The following is a 20,111-nucleotide window of genomic DNA, read 5'->3' on the forward strand; positions in this document are numbered from 1 at the left end:
GTGGGGGCAGACGCCCCTGTCCCCCACCCTTCCCTTCAAGCCGGGCAGGGGTGGGGGGAGGGGCCGGGCTGAGGCGGCGGTGGTGGCGGCGGCGGCGCTCCGGAGGGCTGGGTCGGGCAAGGGCGGGACTAGCCCACGGCCAGCGGACAAGAGAGCCGCGAGCTAACGGGTCTGGACGCCGGCTGCGACGGCTTTCTGCGCGGGCGGTGGCGGCGGCAGGAGCGGCGAGCATGGCCCGCGCGGCGCTGGGCGCTGACTGAGGTGCGCGGGCGGGATGAGGGCGGGCGGGATGCCGAGCGTCCCGGGCCCCTGGCTGCCCAGATCTCCCTTGCGCGGGCAGCTGGCGCGGCCCAGCGGCCCAAACCTGCCGGGTCCCGCCCCGCAACTTCCCCCGGACAGGGGCACCGGGCTCCCTCGCGTGGGCGGGGGTCCGCGCGCGTTGGCCTCAATCCGGATCCCCGCCTTCTGCTCTGCACGTCCAGCGGTTCCCAGCCTCCCGGAGTTCCCGCTCCGCTCATTTGCCGGCAGCTCCCGGCCCCCAGTCCCCGGCCCCAGCCCCAGCCCTCAGAGGAGCTCCGTGCCCCGGTCCCGACTTCCAGTCCACTCCCTAGTTCGTACCCCCAACCCCTGGCGTTGCCGGCTTCTGCTCCACCTGGGCCTCTCTTGGCCAGAGCCTCTCTGCCCCATCAGCACCTCTCTCCGCTCTCCCCTGTGATCTTTCCCTTACCAGGCACTGCCTCCCTAGCCACCCTCGAGGCCCAGTTCTCATAGCTCGACCTTCCTACTTTGGGGAAACGGAGGCACGGCGTAAGCCAGAAACTTGGCCAATGCGCCAGTCCCGTGGAGGCTGGCCTGAACCAGGGTGGCCTTTAGGGAGAGAACTCTCCTCTCTCCTCTTCCTTCTCTGCCTTGGAATGGAAGTCATTTCTTCCCCCCAGCCATTCCCCTGTGACTGGACCAAACTTCCACCCCCTGCCACAGCTCTGGGCTGAGCTCACTTTAGTCTCCGCTTAGCTTCCTGCCACTCCTGTTGCCCTTCCCTCCTTTGCATAGCCCACTGCTGGCCCTCTCTGCCTGTGGAGGAGTCACCACCCATTGCTTGCTTGCTCAAGTTAGCCTTTTGATTTCTCTTTTGCCAACTGCATCCATCTCTCGTCTCCCATCTTGCCTCTTGCTTTAACTGCTGCCTAAAGGAGCAGAGGACTGAGTCAAAGGTGGTGTTGGGGAAATGGGCTAGAGAGGCGCTGGGGGCAGACAGGGGCCTGCGGCCTCTTTTCAGTCAAAGCCTCCGACAGGAGTACAGGGCACTCGAGCCTCTGGCCAGTAACTTACACTCCCGCCTTGTCTTTGGGACGGATGTCTGGGATGTCTGGAAGCTGGTTGGCCACCCAAGAGGGGTAGAGGCCAACCTGAGGGGTAGATTCCTCTTACCGTGCCTGGTGGGCTCTGAAGCCCCTCTGAGGTGGAATGTATCGCTGGCCTTTAGGGAGATGGTGGCATAAGAGGAGTCTGGGAGACCACACCCCTAAGCATCATCTTGCTTCTGCTGCTAACTTTGGAGGGGTTGCCCTTTCAGGGAGGGATGCCTGTTGGCTGCCCTGATATCTGGAGGAAGGCACAGAGTCTGTGGGCGGTGATCTCAAGTTTAGTCGTGGTGCTCAGGATTTAGAGGGAACGAGGGCTGAGGGCTAAGGGCTCAGAGAGGTGGCACAGACTTGCCTGTATAATTCAGTTTTTTGTATTGTTGTCTTCAGATTTTTTGTGTGTGGTGGTCGGGGGTGGTCATCCATTCAACCCCAATCCCCAGTTTCTCAGTGGGATGGGTGGAGGAAGGGAGGGATGGAAGGCTCCGGGAGTTCTGTGGGGTCCTGAAGGAACAATCTTGATCTGAACCAGATGGTTCACTGCTTCAGCAACCCCCTCCCAGCCCTCCCCCTTGGCTGTGAATAGGATGCTTTTAACCTTGTAACTTGAGAATGGAGGAAGGGAGGCCAGGGGCCAACTGTCTGTGCGCCTGTTTATGTCTGCCTGTGCACACTTGCTTGCAAGCTTGCCAGGGGCCTGTGGGAGTGACCCTTCCTGGGAGTGCACTGTTGTGATGTGCTGTGGCATGCTGACGGCTCCTGGGAACTTTCGGAGTGTAAATCCCAGATAAAATCAAGCTTCTAAGAACCACTGGCTGTGGCCTCCGGGGAACATTTCTACTCCAGCCAAGTCTCAGGGTAAAAGGACCACTTTTTTTTTTTTTGAGACAGAGTCTCGCTCTGTCGCCAGGAGCCAGGTTGGAGTGCAGTGGCACGATCTCAGCTCACTGCAACCTCCGCCTCCTGGGTTCAAACAATTCTCCTGCCTCAGCCTCCCTAGTAGCTGGGACTACATAAAGGCTCACGCCACCGTGCCCAGCTAATTTTTGTATTTTTAGTAGAGATGGGGTTTCACCATATTGGCAAGGATGGTCTCGATCTCTTGACCTCGTGATACTCCCGCCTCAGCCTCCCAAAGTACTGGGATTACAGGCATGAGCCACCGTGCCCAGCCTAGGACCACTCTTCTTGAGCGGGCACCTGGGATTAAGGAATCTGCAGTACTAGGATTGGGGATTCTGGGAGGCTAGGCAGCTTGGCTTTTCCATCTCTTCATGGCAAGAGAAAACCTGAGGGGTAGGTTCTGGGGAGAGGGGTTGGAAACGGATTCCTTTGCGTTGTTTTATACCACTTCCTGCATTATTTTGGTGGTATTTGTGTACTTGATTTTGGCTCTTATTAGACCGTGGATGTTTTTCAAATGTGTCCTCATTTTCTGAAATACCACCACCTGGCTTGGTCCTTGTCACATAGTGGGTGTTCAGTAAATGAGTTACGGCAGACGGTCTCATGGTTACAGGTTTAGGGAAGGGTCCTTCACACTTGACTGAGAGTCAGAGTCTCCTGGAGAGCTGGTTAAGGCACAGATTGCTGGGCACCATGCCAGAGTCTTCTGGTTTACTCTGGGTGGAGCCTATAATTTGCATCTCTCTCCAGCTCCCTGGGGCTAATACTTTGAGAACCACTAGTTTGGGGCCATCACAGTTGCTTGAGAGATTAATCCAGGAAGATGTAAAGTCTTTTTTTTTTTTTTTTTAAGTAGAGGCAGGTGTGTTATATTGGCCAGGCTGGTCTTGTCTTGAACTGCTGACCTCAGGTGCTCCACCCGCCTTGGTCTCCCAAAGTGCTGGGATTATAGGCGTGAGCCACCGTGCCCAGCTAGATGTAAAGTCTTAAGAGAGACCTTCTTCCACCTTGCTTTCCTACCAGGCTGTTCTGGCAGCTGCACTGGTTTGGTCTTTCTTTCATTCTGATGCTGCCCAGGGTTGGCAATGATTGGGGGGACACTACCCCACGGTTATTTGAAGGAAGGCTCCACAACCAAGCAGAAAATTTAGGAACCATGGCTTTGGAAAAAGGTGGCTGTGTGGCCATAGTGAAGCAAATTGCTGAGCCCAGCCCTCATCTGCCCTGTGCCTGTTTCCCCAACCAAGCGAGTTGGGGTGCCTGCCAAGTGGAGTCCTGCCTTGGCTGCGCACTGGACGGGATGCCTGGGAGTCTTTGAAATTCAGAAAAGCAGGAGGCATCACTTACATTGTGCTTTGCAAAGCATTTTCCAGCTGTTGTTTTACAGGTCAGTGGAACATTTATAAGGCAGATACAGACCCGGGTAGGGTTACTGAGGAACTGTGGGTCACACAGTGACCCTGGGACTCCTGATTCTAACACCAGCTTAGTGGCTGCTAAACCAGCTGCTGCTAATATCTTGAATAATGGCTGCTGTTCATTGAGGGCTTGCTGCAAGCTGGGCACCATCCTAGGTACTCTCAGGTGTTAGTGAATCCTCACAGGTTGGTGGTGGTGCTGCTGCTTCGTAGATGAATAACTGAGACAGAGAATTTAGGACTCTTGTCCAAACAGATAGCAGGAAGATCTGGGATTGAAACACATCTTTCTGATGCACACTGTTTGCTCTTAGTTCCTGCTCCTTGTCGTGCTCAGCAAATCTTAATTGTCCTTTGGGATTGTCTGCCCCCAAAAGTCTGTGGGCTATTTTTTTTTTTTTTGACACAGAGTCTCGCTCTGTCCCCAGGCTGGAATGCCGTGGCGCAATCTCAGTTCACCACAACCTCCGCCTCCTGGGTTCAAGCAATTCTCCTGCCTCAGCCTCCCGAGTAGCTGGGATAACAGGTGCGCACCACCATGACTGCTAATTTTTGTATTTTTAGTAGAGATGGGGTTTCACCATGTTGGCCAGGATGGTCTCAGTCTTGATCTTGTGATCTACCTGCCTGGCCTCCCAAAGTGCTGGGATTATAGGTGTGAGCCACTGGGCCCAGCCAAGTCTGAGTTTTTGTGAGCCGAGAACTCTGCTGAGTGTTGTGGAGGAGACAGTAATGTCCAAGTTGCTGTCCCCTGGGAGAGGATAAGACAAGTCTACCAATGTATCCACAGCGGATGTGTGGCCAGTAAAAGGAGGTCGAAGTCATCCCCGTAGAGGGCTCAGAAAAGGCATTTGGGATGGGCCTCTAACGGAAGGTTTCCAAGCAGTGCCTCTGGGCTGGAGGGATGTGCAGGCCAACAGGTACAAAGAAAGGCTGTCACAGGGCACACTTAGGGAGTTGTCCCTTTGTCTAGAGCATAGGGGATTTATTCAGAAAGTAATAAGGAATCCTATTTGGTTGCAAGCAGCAATTGGCTGACTTTGGCAGGAAAACAATTCTCGGAAAGCTGTGGGAACTATAAAATCAGAGCCATGACTCAGGACCCAGGTCCCCTCCAGGGTCTTGGAGTGGGTGCAGCAAGGACCAAAGGCAGTCTCTTCAGGGCACCGCTGTTGACAGGATGCATCTGCTCCAGCTGTGCTGAGTCATTTTGTCATCACTGCTTGGGATTCATATCTGAGGGAGGAAATGTCTGGTTGACCCAGGCTGGGCCCTGTTCCCTTGTTCCCTTCCTTGGCCAGGGAAGGGCTGGTGGCATGCTGGGCAGTTCCCTTGCAACCCCTAGACTGCATCCAAAAGCAAGCATCTCCAGAAGGAGAGGAAATGACACTGCAAAAAATCAGCGCAGACAGGTGTTGGACGACGACTTGAACTGACAGGTGGCGGAGTAGGGGGCTTTAGTCTGACTAGTTTCTGAGGGCTAACTGGCAGCAGGGTATGGCTGGGTCATAAGGGGACAGGGAGAGGAGAGAGGGAGGACATAGACAACTAGGTGCTTGGAGTTTCAGTGCCTGGTGATAGGAGTTGGTTCCTTTATTGAAATGGGGCACTCAGGAGGAGGAAGAGTGCAGGAGAAGGTGATGTGCCCTTGCTTTGGAGGAGCTGTGTGCTCGTGCTGATGGTACACCTGGAATCCTGGTGAGCTGCCTAAGGTTGAGGGCCTCGCCCTGAAGCAAGCCTGGGTGGGGAGGCACCAAGCCCCAGAGGTTCTCTACATCCTGGATGCAGCTGGGGCTGTTTGCCAGCTCGGTGCTTTTGCATCCCTTCTGTTTCCACAGGCAGTCCTGGATGGGCTTCCCCTCCTCCCCTTCTGTCATCTAGTTCCCATGTCCCAGCTTCCCTCCCACACCATGTTCCCTCACACCTGAGCCCTTACCAACTAAAGGGCCTGGCCCTGCTTTCTGAGACAGAGTTGTCCTTCCTCTCTACTCAGAATGCTTGTTACTGATAAATCCTCATCAGCTATTAGGGTAGACATCTCCAAGTGACATGTCACAAGGAGAGGGTCTGAACTTTGCTTGCTGTCTGGGGAAAACAGTTTCCTCCAGTTATGCCATCCTCGTTAGGGACCCCTGCCTTGTCCCTAACCAGCCATTTTAGAGAATTTTTTTTTTTTGAGACGGAGTCTCGCTCTGTCACCCAGGCTGGAGTACAGTGACATGATCTTGGCTCACTGCAAACTCTACTTCTCAGGTTCAAGCGTTTCTCCTGCCTCAGCCTCTTAAGCAGCTTGGGACTACAGGTGCACACCACCACGCCCAGCTAATTTTTTGTATTTTTATTAGAGACGGGCTTTCACCATATTGGCCAGGCTGCTCTCTAACTCCTGACCTCATGATCCACACACCTCAGCCTCCCAAAGTGCTGGGATGACAGGCATGAGCCACCTTGCCCAGCCTCTTTATTTATTTATTTATTTTTTGAGATGGAGTCTCTCTCTGTCTGCAGGCTGGAGTGCAGTGGCGCGATTCAGCTCACTGCAACCACCCCCTCCTGGGTTCAAGCAGTTCTTCTGCCTCCGCCTACCGAGTAGCTGGGACTACAGCCATGTGCCACCGTGCCAGCTAATTTTTGTATTTTTAGTAGAGACGGGGTTTCACCATGTTGGCCAGGATGGTCTCGATTTCCTGAACTTGCGATCCACCCGCCTTGGCCTCCCAAAGTGCTAGGATTACAGGTGTGAGCCACCGTGCCTGGCGTAGAGTACTTCTTGTTGCTGTTTATAATTCACTGTTGTAGTTACAACATACTGTCAAGCTCATGTTGCAGTTGCAGACCTTGTAGGGCTCCAGGGCACAGACTGGGTTTTGGGCACTCCCAGCTTTCTAGTTGAGTACTGGTGGTTTCCTGCTGCAGAAATGGGTGGGAGGGAGGGAACTTCATGCAAGAGTTGTCTTGCGTGGAGGCAGAAGGAGCTATGCTGAACGATGCCTTATCCCTGCAGAATCTCAGAGCAGGTCATCTTCCTGGAGTGAAGAGGACTTTCCCTCAATTCAAATATATGTGCTGTTTTACCATCTGTTAATGCAGTGGATGCTACTGTGTACAACAAGGGACAAGGGAAACTAGAGAAAAAATGTAATTTTTCTTTATTTTGCCAGTGATGCTAAATGGGGTTTTGGTCTGTCACCCAGGCTGTAATACAGTGGTGCTAGCATAGCTCACTGCAGCCTTGAACTCCTGGGCTCAGGGTCCTCCCACCTCAGCTGCAGCTACAGGTATACACTATTTTGTGCCCAGCTAAGTTTTAAATTATTTTCTTTTTTTAGAGATGGGAGTTTTTTGTTTGTCTGTTTGTTTGTTTTTTTGGTATTTTTTTGAGACGAAATCTCTCTCCGTCGCCCAGGCTGGAGTGCAGTGATGGTGCCATCTCAGCTCACTGCAACCTCCGTCTCCTGGGTTCAAGCAATTCTCCTGCCTCAGCCTCCCGAGTAGCTGGGATTACAGGTGCCGCCAGAGATGGGAGTTTTGCCATGTTTCCCAGGCTGGTCTTGAATTCCTGGCTTCAAGTGATCCTCCCACCTGGCTAGATTTTATTTGCATGATGGTGATAATTAACACAACACACATAGTTCTGGTATCAGATGTTGAAAACAACCCAGCTTCTTCCTTCAGATGCTATTAACTCCCAGGCGAAGGGGCCCCTCCTCCTGGAAGGTGGCATTACAGGGCTCATGGGCGGTGAGGGGACCCTGAGGTGTTGAGGCATGACCCAAGGACCTGCTCTGCCTTTTCTCTCTTGACTCAGCAGTCCTAGCCCTGTGGCCAGGCTGCAACCCCCCAGCCTCAGCAGGCCAGCAGCTTTTGGAGGGAGACAACTGGTAACAAACGTTAATGGCTAATTGGTCTACAGGGAACTACTCTGGTGTGGAAAAATCAACAAGTTATTTATTTGTGTGGCTAAAGGGAACTTAGAGGGACTAGGGCTGACGGTGAAGAGGGGAGGGTGAGAAGAGGCCGGGTCAGGGGATTGCCCTGCCACCCTCACCGCTCCACCCCCTGCTGCCTCCCCCACACTCCTTCCTTCCTGCCTTCTTTGCAGGCTTCCTTTGAGTTTGCAAGGGACATTATTTTAGAATGTGGAATCTCCAGTGCTCCATTAGTCAGGTTTCCCAACCTTTGTTCCTACTCAAGTTCAGTTAAACACAAAGTACCAGCGATTTGATGTAGGCAGCAAATTGGAACCTGAGTTTCAGAGGGAAGTGAAAGTTTTTGTGAGCCTGTGTGGAATCTGTAGGCTGCCCAAGAAAAGATGGCAGCAACCTAAGGGAATGAGGCTGCGTGGGAAAGGGAAGGGAGAGGAGAGAACCCCTGTCTCCTCTGTTCCCATCTCTGTTGGGTGCCCTAGGGAGCAGTGTGAGTCCCAGGTTTGGGTTGCCAGGCTACAAGGGAATTTCTGGGGCCTGGCCCTCTCTCTGCTCCTTCCTGTCCCAGAGTAAAGGTTTAGTATTTCCCTGAATCTAGGCCTGTTTGGTATTTGGCTGGTTCCTGGGGCATCCACCATGACCCAGAGGAGATCCCAGGTTCATGGGTTGGAGGAGATGGTGAAGAGAGGAATGGGGACCCTGTTCAGGCTCCCCTCATTGAGGGGGCCAACACTGGCACTTCCTTAGATGGAAGAGGCTGAGGCATGGGGAGCAGGTCAATAGTTTATATCAAGGAGGTGCAGCCCAAGATCACAGTGGCCGCTGTTGGATGAAGGATTTTTCTCAGTGCCTGAAAAGCAATTTACTTTTGCTTAAAGCCGCATTGGGCAGACTTCTAGAATGAGTGTGAGTTTTAATCTTAAGTGGCAGTACCCAGCTGTCTGCATTCCTCAGCCCCTTCAGACGTGGCTCAGGTATTTTGGAGGGCGTTATCTTCTACCCATGCTGCCAGTCCTAGCAGTTTCTGCCCAACCTGGGTCCTTGGGCACTCCCTGCCACTCATGCTATGTGGACAGAGTGAGGCTTGCTGGCTGTCTGTTGGCAGTCCAGAGGCCCAGGTGGAGGCCTGGGCTGGCCGAGGGCCCAGGAGCCTCAGGACAGGCCTGTTTGTCTGTCTTCAAGGGGAAGCAGCTTGTTATTCTCAGGGGGCACATAGTCCAGGGCTTGGTCTGGGTGGATGCATATAGGATTCTTGCTGCCTTCGCTGCCCACAGGGTTTTGGTGCTGTGTGACACAGGGCAAGTCATTCCGTCTCTAAGTCTGGGAGACCTCATCTGTGACTGTGCTCAGGGATTCACTCTCAAGCCATCTGGTCAATATGACTGACAGAAGTGCGCCACAGCCTGAGTAAGGAGGTAGTACTGGGGGCCCAGGAGTCCATCATGAGGTCCAGATGTCTGTGGGAATTGGCTTAAACTTTCTCCTAACCTGTTTGGATGTGTTCAGCGGCAGCCAGCCCGCTCTGGCATATCCCAGGAGAACTCAGGCTCCTGCAGCCAAGGGAGCTGTGCTCAGTTCCCCTGTGTCGAGTAGTTCCTCACCCCCACTTCCAACTCCTGCTCTGTCCTGGATTTAGGCAGAAAACTCCACCTGGACCCTCTCCTCCCTTCTTACTTTGGCCATAATTTAGGCCCTGGGGTGAAAGTTAATAGGATTCCCGGTTTTTTCTTTGCCAAGTTCTTCCCCACCCCTTTTCGTCCCGTGCTCTGCTCTAGCCAGGTTTTTTTTCCCCAAAGCCAGGGTGGGCGGTGGAATCACAGGCTGATTCTGGAAGGCCCTGGGTCAGCTGCACAGCCACGTGGCGGATATGTGAGGAGTTGAAAACCCGCTTGGAAGGGGTGGGGTAGGGTCTCATTGTAGAGAAGAGGAGGAAGATAGTGAGGAAAAGGCCACACATACCAGGATACAAAGGCCTAAACTGAGAAGGCAGGGAACATTTGGGGACCTTGGGGAATCCAGTTTGAACACAGCATAAGATTTCCTGGATCATGTTGAAGGAGGGTTAGGATAGAGGGGTCTGGGAAGAGATGGGCCCCAAGCCCCACCCTAACAAGGAGGAAGGGGCAGGCTTTCTGGCAGCCTCTGGCTGGGCTGGGCTGGGCTGGTCACAAAGAATTGTGCTTATAGGGATTGTGGGAGGGATTGTTAAGGGCTGTTTGTTCACCGGCTGCAAGACTGCCAAAGTTCAGTCTGATAAGAGGGAAGAGAGAGATTCCTTGAGTTTTGTAATCCCAGATAGCTGTCTTCTCTTAGCTGGCCCCACAGATACTGACAGTTGATTGTGGTGCTGCTGCAGCTCTGTCACCTCCTCCTGAAATACACAGCTCCTGGCTTCAGCCCAGCTGGGTTTCCCCTGCCTGGCCACGGGTTCCCTTTCCCATCTGCGGTCAGCTCTGCACTGGGGGAGGGGGCAAACCCAGCAAGACTGAGCTCATTCTGAGCCTGACTCAGGAGTTTGAAGCCTCCCCAGGAGTGGCGCCAGAGCTGTGGACAGAGCAATGACTTCCAGACCTTTCTCTTCCATTTTGGTCTCAGGATTACCCTGCAGCGCAGCCAGCCAGACCTGGGGCCTTTACCCCAGAGCACTGGGAGGTCTGGCTGAGTTAGAGATGGGGATCTGATGAGATTTGCTTGTGTGAAGACCACTTTGGGTTCTCTATGAAGAATGAATTGGAGGGGGTCTGTTTAGTAGATCTGGGGCTTAAGTGGTTAGGAGGCTGCTGGAGGTGAAGGATGATATTTCCTTGGATTGAATGATGGAGCAAGAAATAGATCTGAGAGACATTTTAGTGGTAAAAAACAGTTGGGATTTGTAATAGATTGGCTGTGAGAGGCTGAGGAGGAGGGGCTCACATATGACTCTTAAGTTTCAGGGTTAGATGGATGGGGTTTCCTTTCCCAGAAATTGGGAATACAGAAAGAAGACTGGGTTTAAGGGGCTTGGATTATGCATGAGTTTGATTTGGGGCAGGTGGAGTTTGAAGTACTTTTGGGATACCTCTAAGGTATATCATCTAAAGGAAAGCATCCAGAACCACGCACTGTGGCTCATGCCTGTAATCCCAGCTCTTAAGGAGGCAGAGGCTGGAGGATAGCTTGAGCTCAGGAGTTCGAGACCTGCCTGGGCAATATAGTGAGACCCCATTCTTCATAAAAAGGAACAAAAAACAGACAAAAGGATAGCATCCAGAAATTAGTGGGATGGATGGGTCTGGTGGTTAGGGGAGTGACAGGCATCATTTGAAAAGCCAGAGATGATCAGATATGGTAGCTCACGTCTGTAATCTCAGTACTTGTGGGATGCTGAGGTAAGAGGATTGCTTAAGCCCAGGAGTTCCAGACCAGCCTGGGAAACATAGGAAGATCCTGTTGGTACAAAATATTTTAAAAAGTAGCTGGGAATGAATGGTGGTACACACCTGTGATCCCAGCTACTCAGGAGGCTGAGGTGGGAGGATTGCTGGAGCCTTGGAGGTCAAGGCTGCAGTGAACCATTTTTGTGCCACTGCATTCCAGCCAGGGCAACAGAGGGAGGCCTTTTCTCAAAACAAAGAAAATCCAGAGATAATTTTTTTTTTCTATTGTGGCCAATTTTTTAAAAAATTATTTATTTATTTATTTTTTTGAGACGGAATCTCCCTTTTGTTGCCAAGCTGGAGTGCAGTGGTGCAATCTGAGCTCACTGCAACCTCTGCCTCCCAGATTCAAGCAGTTCTCCTGCCTCAGCCTCCCAAGTAGCTGGGACGATAGGCACGCACCACCATGCCCAGCTAATTTTTTTGTATTTTTAGTAGAGATAGGGTTTCACCATGTTGGCCAGGATGATCTCAATCTCTTGACCTTGTGATCCACCTGCCTTGGCCTCCCAGAGTACTAGGATTACAGGCATGAGCCACCACGCCTGGCCCAGAGATAATTCTTAAAGGTTCAAAAACACTTTTTTTTTTTTAATTGAGACGGGGTTTCACGGTGTTGGCCAGGTTGGTCTTGCTCTCTTGACCCTGTGATCTGCCCACCTCGGCCTCCCAAAGTGCTGGGATTGCAGGTGTGAGCCACCACGTTCAGCTGAAAAACACTTTTGAGGGCTGGGTGCAGTGGCTCACACATGTACCAGCACTTTGGGAGGCCAGGGCAGCAGATCACAAGGTCAGGAGTTCGAGACCAGGCTGGCCAATGTGGTGAACCCCCATCTCTACTAAAAATATAAAAAATTAGTTGGGTGTGGTGGCATGTACCTGTAGTCCCAGCTACTCAGGAGGCTGAGGCAGGATAATCGCTTGAACCTGGGAGGTAGGGGTTGTAGTGAGCCGAGATCGTGCCCCTGCACTCCAGCCTGGGCGACAGAGTGATACTTGTCAAAAAAAAAAAGGCTTTAGCCCCCATAACCCCATAATGCATTGCAAGATGAGAAATGGAATGTAGGATCCTAACTTCCTGTTACATTCTGTATTCATGGTCATGTTCTGTTTTCCTGACCATTTCAGCTCGTTCAAGGTATGGCTTGACAGCAAAAGGCATGACACCCTTCCCTGCTGAGGCATCTCTGTGGTTGGGGGACTCTGATGGTGGGCAGTGCTTAATCTAGGCCACCCTGGAAGGTCATGTAGTCAGGGTCTCCCTCACCATCTGCATGTCTGGGCAGTGTCCCTGGCTGGAGAAGGACTTCGGTCCTGGCCAGAACTGAGCCAATTACAGGAATCCCTGAATGTCAGTACCCAGACCAATTCTGGTCTTGTGGGCCTCTAAGCTGGGTTGATTTATCAAGGGTGGGGATTTGATTTTATTTTATTTTATTTTATTTATTTTTTTTTTCTTTAAGACGGGGTTTCACCATGTTGGTCAGGCTGGTCTTGAACTCCCAACCTCAGGTGATCCGCCCACCTTGGCCTCCAAAGTGCTTGGATTACAGGTGTGAGCCACCGTGCCCGGCCCAAGGGTGGGGATTTTAAGGGCGGGTTCAGGGCAGCCCTTCTGCATCAGATGTCAAGTAAGTAGCTTTATAAAGTTCTTGCAAATTAAATGGAAAATGGTTGTACATGTGTGCAAGATTGTATCATTTGGACTTCTTTAATTACACCAGCCAAAAATCCAATTTAAGGTGCCCTTTGATGAAAGGGAAACCTTTGATTCAGGTGCCTGTGGGTGCATCTGGCTGCATGTGGGGAAAATGATGCCGTTCTTGGTTCCCATGTGATAGAAGGTGCCTGCTCGTGGCACAGGCCTCCATCCTCTCAGGATCTCTTCTTAGGATGCCTGCAAGAGTCCTGGGTTCACTCTGAAATGAAGTCTGTATACAACCCCAGACCACGTACTGTGGCTGGGTACATTTGGTACCCTGAGCACCCAAGCCTGGGTTACAGGGCACAGAGATGGCAGCTGGGAAGAGATGGTTCCCCAAAGAACTATTGTTCATGATGAAAATGTCTTGTATTGGCCGGGTGCGGTGGCTCACGCCTGTAATCCCAGCACTTTGGGAGGCCTAGGCGGATGGATCACGAGGTCAAGAGATCGAGACCATCCTGATCAACATGGTGAAACCCCATCTCTACTAAAGATACAAAAAATTAGCTGGGCATGGTGGCGCGTGCCTGTAATCCCAGCTACTCAGGAGGCTGAGGCAGGAGAATTGCCTGAACCCAGGAGGCGGAGGTTGCGGTGAGCCGAGATCGCGCCATTGCACTCCAGCCTGGGTAACAAGAGCGAAACTCCGTCTCAAAAAAAAAAAAGAAAATGTCTTGTATTGAGCCAGGCATGGTGATGCATGCCTATAGTCCCCACTACTTGGGAGGCTAAGGTGGAAGGATTGCTTGAGTCCAAGAGTTCAAGTACAGCCTGGGCAACATAAAAAAGATGTGATAGGTCAGGCGCAGCAGCTCACGTCTATAATCTCAGCACTTTAGGAGGCTGAGGCAGACAGATCACCTGGTCACCATGGCAAGACCCTGTCTCTACTAAAGATACAAAAATTAGCTGGGCTTGGTGGCGTGCACCTGTAGTTCCAGCTACTCAGGAGGCTAAGGCCGAAGAATTACTAGAACTGGGGAGGCAGAGGTTGAGGTGAGCCAAGATTGTTCCACTGCACTGCAACCTGCATGACAGAGTGAGACTCTGTTTCAAAAAAATTAATTAATTAATTAAAATTAAAAATAAAAGATGTGATATGTTGAGGCAGTGCCAGGTACTATTTTGACCCATGGAGACCTTGCTTTGCCCTAGTTCTGTTGCCATTTATTAATTTACCTTGTTCAAATTGAATATTAGAATGGAATGGAACTTGAAATCATTGAGTCATTCCATTTGCAGATCAGGAAGTGGAAGTTGAGAAATTTGCCCAATGTCCCCAAACCAGGAGGCAGAAGAACTGAAGCAAGAGACCAGGTTGTGTGACTTGCAGGCAGGGGGCTCTTTCCAGTATGAAGTGCTGACTTTTTGTTTGTTTGTTTCGGGATGGAGTCTCACTCTGTCGCCAATGTTGGAGTGTAGTAGCTCCGTCTGGGCTCATTGCAACCTCCGCCTCCCAGATTCAAGTGATTCTCCTGCGTCAGCCTCCCCAGTAGTGGGGACAACAGGCATGTGCTACCACACCTGGCTAATTTTTTGTATTCTTAGTAGAGACAGGATTTCACCATGTTGGCCTAGCTGGACTCAAACTCCTGACCTCAGGTGATCTGCCCAACGTGGCCTCCCAAAGTGCTGGGATTATAGTCAAGAGCCACTGGAGCCTGGTCTGAAGTGCTGGACTTTTTTGGCAAATGGTCTCTTTCTCCTAATGGCCTGGGGGTGATCTGTATGGTGGCTGGTGTTAGGAAGGGCTCTGTCTGAGATGCAGACCCTCAGTGACATCAGCTTCCTGAATGCCCACCCATCTCTTGGTCTGTTTCTTGCCAGGACTGGGATGAGGACATGGCTTTGGTGTGGCTGTGCTTTCTGGATTCTGTTGGGGGATTTGGGGCAAGTCATGATCCCCATCTGTCTCTTTCTTTGGAAGAGTATGCCCAGGACAGTGGTGCCAGTTTCAGGTACAGAAAGACAAAAATGGTGCTCTTCTGGACTCAATTCTCCATCACCTCCAATTTGTGAGAGGACGGGTATTTGACTCAGCTTGGCAGAGCCAGGAATGGGTATTGTAGTAAGAGCTCCGCAGTGTGCTCTGGGCTTTGAGCCTCTGACTTAAGACCTCAGTTCAGTGTTACACAGGTGAGCCACTTTGCTGGGATCTCTGGTCCAGAGGGCAAGGCTGGCCTCATGAGGGCTTTGGGCTCTTTGAGGGTGTGGCATTATGTGTATATTAACAAAATGCTGGCGCGTCTGGGAGCTTTGGGGCAGTGCTCACCAGCTCCTCGGTTCTCGGGAGTGAAGTTTGGAACTGGATGCCTCTTTTACTCTGAACCTCTCCCTCCTGTGTCTTTCCTCTTGCCCTTCAGATGTTTGCTGACAGCCAGTTCTCTCCTGAACTGTCTGCCAGCCCAGACTGACCTCTGTGCGCCTCTCCTGCTTGGCACCCAGAGGACCCTGCCTGTTTCTGTCTGGGGCCAGGTTCTAACTGATCCCCCAGCCCCATCTCACGCATTCCTGTGGCCTTTGGCTTAGCCACAGTGTCCCCTCTTGTACCTATTTCCTTCCTCTCTGTGAGGCTGAAACTCGATGTTATTTGGGTATCTAGCACTCCACAGCCTACAGTCATTGCTCATTTAATCTTTGCAGGGAATGTGTGAGGTTAGCAGGCTGGTATTAGCATGGTCATTTTACAAATGGAGGACCAGAGGCCCAGAGAGATATGATTTGCCCAAAGACCTACAGCTACTCTGCTATTGAGCACAGCCAGTCCTGGAATCAAAGTCCTCCAGCATTGGTCCATTGTTCACTGTAAAATGTTAGTGCAGGCGGGGTGCATTATGGGCTCAGGCCCATAATTCCAGCACTTTGGGAGGCTGAGACAGAAGAATTGGGGTTAGGAGTTCAAGACCAGCCTGGGCAACATAGTGAGACCCTGGCTTTACAAAAACAAACAATAACAACAAACAAAATGGTAACTCATAGGTATGAGTTAATCACATGTGGGGGTGGGGATACCCTAGCCTCACAATGGGGAGGCAAATAGCTTGAAAGCGGAGTCAGGGGTGGTGTTGAGTACACCTGTGGTCACAGCCGCTCAGGAGGCTGAGGCAGGAGGTCAAGGCTGGAGTGAGCCATGATCCCACCACTGTACTCCAGCATGGGCTGGAGTAAGACTTTATCTCAAAGAAAGAGGGGGGCCTTGAAAGTAGGCCCTGGGCCCCCACCTCCTCACAGCCCCCAGGTCATCCCTGCACAGTCCCAGTCCCTGACAGCACCATCATGTGGGTGATCCCTGTGTGACCCCAAGCTATATAACAAAGCCAGATAACAAAGACAGCTCCCTGGGGCCACTGTAATAGACCAAGGTCTGTGTGTCCCTCCCTTCCACATCTCCCCAAAGTTGACAACAGTAGTGCATGGCATGATGGATGTTGTCTTGACAGGGAGCTTATAACTCAGCTTAGGCCAGATCTAGGAGGACAGGCCACTCCTGAGGATGAGCAGCAGGGACTGAGGAGGGGCCCTGGCCTCCCCCACCCTCGCTCTTCTCACCCAGGGGTGAGGCTCAGAGGCAGTGCCAGGGAAAGGCCCCCTTTGGGCCTACTCACAGCAGCTGATATTGCCACTTTCCAGAGGTGGTAAAGTGATTCCCTGGCAACCAAGGAGCCTGCCTGAGTAGGTCACAGCACATCATCGGCTCCTCAGGAAAGAGGACTACTCCTCAGCTGGAGCTAGGGAGACATGAAGGCAGGTGTGTGCTCGGCTCTCGGGGCACTGTCCTCCGCAGCCCACGTCCCAGAGCTGAACCTGAGTGACGGAAAAGCAGGGTGCAGGGCAGTGATTCTTCCCAAAGCCACCTGCGGGCTTGGTGCTGGAAGTTATCAGGTGGCACCAGGCTGGCCTTGGGCTCATAATGACCTCTCTTCCTAGCTGGAACTACCAGGATCCCTGTTGGAAAGGAGATGTCCATAGGACACAGCAGCTGAGCAAGGGGCCCACCTCTGGTTCCCTCCGTCTTTTACTCTGTATTTCTTTACCTTCACTCTGGAGGGGCCAGGCCAGGTGGGAGGACATGGCTTCCCTTTAATCTTCTGGTCCAAGCATGGATACAAACACCTTCCTTGAGTTTCCATTAGCATAGTTGCCACAGACTGACCTTTCCAAAAGACATTACTAAATATAAAAGGAGAGCAAAAGAAAGCTAAAGATAGTGTGTGTGAAGAATAAAAACAGCCTGGCTCACAAAGAATAGGTTACTGGTTTGTTTCCAGGGCTTTCAGACCCTGCCCTGTTCTTTCCCTCCCAGGAGATAATCACCTCCAGGGCCAGCAGATGTCTGCAGGCCCTTTTGTCAGGCTCTCTGGCCTCCTAGTGCTGGCTTGCTTCCTGTCTAGGTTATCCTCTAGAGCTTGTGCCACCAGGAATCCTCTCCAGACTACTTGACCACCCTGTGGTCAGATCTTTGTTCTGCCCTCTTCTCTACCCAGGGCTCTTGGCTGTGGTGGTGAAGGGAGGGATGCCTCCTTCCCTAGGTCTCCTAGGGGATTGGCATCTATGTGACTAGACCTTTTAGGAGTGCAGTCTTTTTCCAAGTAGGCCTTGTAATATGACCTACCTCTTGCCATACTGCTTAGGCCAGCTTAGCCCATGATCTGCCATACAAAAGGCTTTCTCCAACATCTGATCTTGGCAGAAACTATAGACATCTCCCCACCTGGTTCCTTCCTCCCACTGGGCCACAAGAATAGTAACTGATAAGTTAGAAGTTGGCCTGGTTGATGGAAGTTTTTTGGGTAGGCTGGAGGAAAGAGTGTTCTAGGTTTGGGGGGAAAGAAAACCTCCACCACATGTTAATGAAGAAAGTAGGTAAGATCCTGGCCACAAAGTTCAGTTTCCAGCCTGTGGCATCAGCTCTGCATCCTGCTTAGCATCTGGGTGGGGCCCAGGAGCCAGACATGGCTCCAGACTCCAGACTCCAGGCTGCTGCTTGTTGGCATGCACAATACACCCATTTCATTCTCGGTGTTCACTTGCAGTCCCAAGAAATCAAAAGAACCCTGCCTCACAGGGAAAAGTAGGGGCAGGATAGACTAAGAAGGGGGGTCAAGGCCAGGAGTGGTGGCTCACACCTGTAATTCTAGCACTTTTGGCACTTTTGGAGGTGGAGGTAGGCAGATCACCAGAGTTCAGTAGTTCGAGACCAGCCTGGCCAACATGGCGAAACCTTGTCTCTACTAAAAATACAAAAATTAGCTGGGCGTGGTGGCGGACGCCTGTAATCTCAGCTACTCAAAAGGCTGGGACAGGACAATCGCTTGAACCCGGGGGATGGAGTTGTAGTGAGCCGAGATCGTGCCACTTCACTCCAGCCTGGGTGAAAGAGTAAAACTCCATCTCAAAAAAAAAAAAGAGGGGTCAAGTTGTCAGTCGTGCTATCCCCACCTGACTGATAACATAGGAGCCCTTTGGAGAGATTTGACTGGTACAAAGTAGGCCTCCATGCCTGCAGCCTGGACCGTTGCCGTCACCATATTGCCTGGCCCCAGCAGCTCTGGCACACACCCCACCTTCGTAGCTTGGCTAGGCCAGAGGACTGAAAGGTTACAGGCAGAGGTCATACTGGCCCTGTGGAGGAGGTGAGGCGCATGACTGTGGCTGATGATAAGAGCCTTGTTTTCACCTGTACTTTCAAGTGTGACGCCACTACTAGCGAGGCGAGTGAACTGTTCTGACCTCTGGCCGCCAGACTAGGACAGGGAAGCCTCTGAGACCCGAGGCTGCTGCACCCTCAGGGCCTCATGTCCCAGGCGCTCCCAGCATTCTCAGGGGCTTAGCTTGTCCTGTGAGTTGGAGCTTCGGGCCGAGCCTGTTTCAGAATGCCAGCCAGATCATTGTGCCCTCTGGTTTCCCGAGGGCCTCTGTGCCTATGCAGTGACTCCACAGACCCTGTTTTGCGGCTTTCCTTTTCACTGAAGCAGTCACTTCCCCCACTGCCTGGGCCTGTCTTGCAGGTTCGCAGTGCTGGTGGTTGGATTGCGACCTCTCTCCTGGTATTCTCTCTCCTATTCTCACATCCCTCAGAGGATCTGGGGATAGATGCTGGGTTTTTAAGTCCAGTCCTTCAACTCTGGGCAGAAAGGACTGTGGCCTGGAGGTTCCAGAGCCTATCTCCTCTTTCCCTTGGTATGCATGGGCAGGACTTGGAGGCGCCCTAGCTTAGCCCCGTGGCATCAGCCCCTGCTGGGGTCTAGTAGGTCTGACCTTTTCCAGGGTGGCCAACCTGCCAGAGCTTACAGTGGAGGGAGGGTAGGACCCAGACCAGAGTCTCTTGCCATGGTCCAGCCTTGGGAAGGGGCAGGCAGGGCAGTGGCAGACAGCAGAAGCACCAGTCCCATTGCTTTCTCCTAGGCGAGGGGCAGAGTGGCTGGATGTCAAGAGTTGGGAGAGGGGGAGGGAATGCCCTGCCCTCCCTTCCACTTCACGTGACTTGCCCTGGCTCGGCTTTTTAGGAGAGTGTTTGTGTCCCCGCCCTGGAATCTCGTCCTCTTGCTGTGTGCCCTTGCTGGAGGTTGTTCCAGGAAGCCTGTGGTGTAGGGGGCTCTGTTGCTACGAGCTGATTTCCTGCCAGAGGGTTGAAGATTACCTGGAGAAACTGCTCACTTTGCTTCCCTTTCACCCCTCTTCTGGAGAGGACAGTGGAGTGTACAGAGGTTCTTTTCTAACCCTCTCACACCCAACCTGGACCTCCACAACCAGGCTAGTCTGTGTATCTGGGGAAGCCAGGACTTGGGGAGGAGTGGACTGACCCGTGTTCTGTGAAGATTGAGGAAGGCCCACTTTGATGAGGGTAAGTTTGGCAGGGAGCATGTCCTGCTCGCCAAGGGGTGCTATCAGTGAAGGACTGCACCCGCCTCTTCCTCCTCGAAGCCCTAGCTCTGCCCTCAGCAGCAGTGCCCCACTGGTACTTAAGTGTTCCTGTCACCAGCTCTGCCTCCTTACAGAGGGGAAAGCCTACACCTGGGACCCTGGGCTGCCAGTCTCTGAGCTCAGCTGTCCCTGCTGCCTTTGGAAGGCTGGCTGTCAAAACCAAGGAGCCCTGGCTTTGTGGTAGGCTGGAGGGCTTGCAGGAAGTCCTCAAAACAGAGGAGCCCCATTTCTGTGCTCCTCGACAGAGCAAGAAGCTGGCTTGATTGTTTCCAGAGGGAGCCACCAGGCCGTTGGAAGAAGGGCTTGGCTAAGGGGTCAGTGACACAGCCCCTGACCACGAGGGAGGCAGCCAGAGATTTTCCGAGTCTGGCTGCCACTGCCTGGTGTCGATCAATAACTGTTTGCAGAACGCACGCATCCTCTGCTTTTCTCTTGTGATTCAAAGCATACTC

General features: G+C 52.4%; 1 protein-coding gene across 7 annotated transcripts in view; it reads left to right on the forward strand.

Annotated features, from left to right (window-relative positions):
- The first annotated feature begins 203 nt into the window (after positions 1–203).
- The window catches only part of ST3GAL2 (ST3 beta-galactoside alpha-2,3-sialyltransferase 2), a 54,459-nt gene continuing 34,551 nt past the window's right edge, over positions 204–20,111 (forward strand). For 4 of the 7 annotated variants that reach the window (XM_064383288.1, XM_064383289.1, XM_064383292.1 and 1 more), the window contains exon 1: positions 19,288–19,579. The gene's annotated coding sequence lies outside the window, so the exon portion shown is untranslated. Of the gene's footprint in view, positions 262–19,287; positions 19,580–20,111 lie in introns of those variants that run through there. The other 3 variants (XM_064383291.1, XM_064383295.1, XM_064383296.1) reach the window with 3 other exon arrangements.

This window comes from Aotus nancymaae, unplaced genomic scaffold (genome assembly GCF_030222135.1).
Source record: "Aotus nancymaae isolate 86718 unplaced genomic scaffold, 86718_ANA_hifiasm-v0.15.2.pri h1tg000030l, whole genome shotgun sequence".
Taxonomy (NCBI): Eukaryota; Metazoa; Chordata; class Mammalia; order Primates; family Aotidae; genus Aotus; species Aotus nancymaae.